The sequence below is a fragment of the Alosa pseudoharengus genome, unplaced genomic scaffold (genome assembly GCF_046254945.1).
Source record: "Alosa pseudoharengus isolate Yale_2024_CS ecotype anadromous, Long Island Sound unplaced genomic scaffold, YU_APseudo_1.1 YU_APseudo_1.1_scf_8, whole genome shotgun sequence".
Lineage (NCBI taxonomy): Eukaryota > Metazoa > Chordata > Actinopteri > Clupeiformes > Clupeidae > Alosa > Alosa pseudoharengus.
This window is the reverse complement of record NW_027468870.1, coordinates 10,469,579-10,470,083: the sequence shown is the minus strand read 5'-3', so window position 1 is coordinate 10,470,083 and position 505 is coordinate 10,469,579. Positions and strand designations below refer to the sequence as shown.

Genomic DNA, 505 nt, shown 5'->3' with positions numbered 1-505 from the left:
CATACCAAGCACACTCGCTGTTTAAAGTCATACACCACGGTAAACTAAAACTAAAATGTTACAAAGGTGGCAAAAATAATACAGGGTATTATTGGCCATGACATTACTAGGCTATGAATCGTTAATTCATTTAAAAAAAAAAAAATTGGGGGGGGGGGGGGGGGTTTACAAACTTATTCAAAATCATCCCCCGCTCTGGTTTTTACACAAATCGCACCCTGCACACACATACATAGACACAGCCAATAATGTGCACACACACACACACACACACACACACACAAACAGAAACATGTCTGACAGGTTTGTGGACAGGACGATGAGGTAAGTGAAAGACAGAGTGAGAGAGAGAGAGAAAGATACCGGGGAGGGAGACTGGGAGGGGTTGGGCTTTTGTTGCTTTTCTTTTGTGGATGTGTTTCAATGAGTTTCACTGACAGTCCTGTAGAAGTACTGTAGTAATTGTGTGGTTTGTGTGGAGTTGCAGGTCGTTAGCATCTTGTCT

The 505-nt window shown here is 42.6% G+C and overlaps 1 protein-coding gene across 1 annotated transcript in view; it reads left to right on the top strand.

Annotated features, from left to right (window-relative positions):
- The first annotated feature begins 430 nt into the window (after nucleotides 1–430).
- LOC143111806 (calpain-5-like) overlaps nucleotides 431–505 on the top strand; it is a 13,593-nt gene continuing 13,518 nt past the window's right edge. Inside the window, exon 1 of the mRNA XM_076274066.1 lies at nucleotides 431–505. This exon is cut by the window's right edge and continues 27 nt beyond it. The gene's annotated coding sequence lies outside the window, so the exon portion shown is untranslated.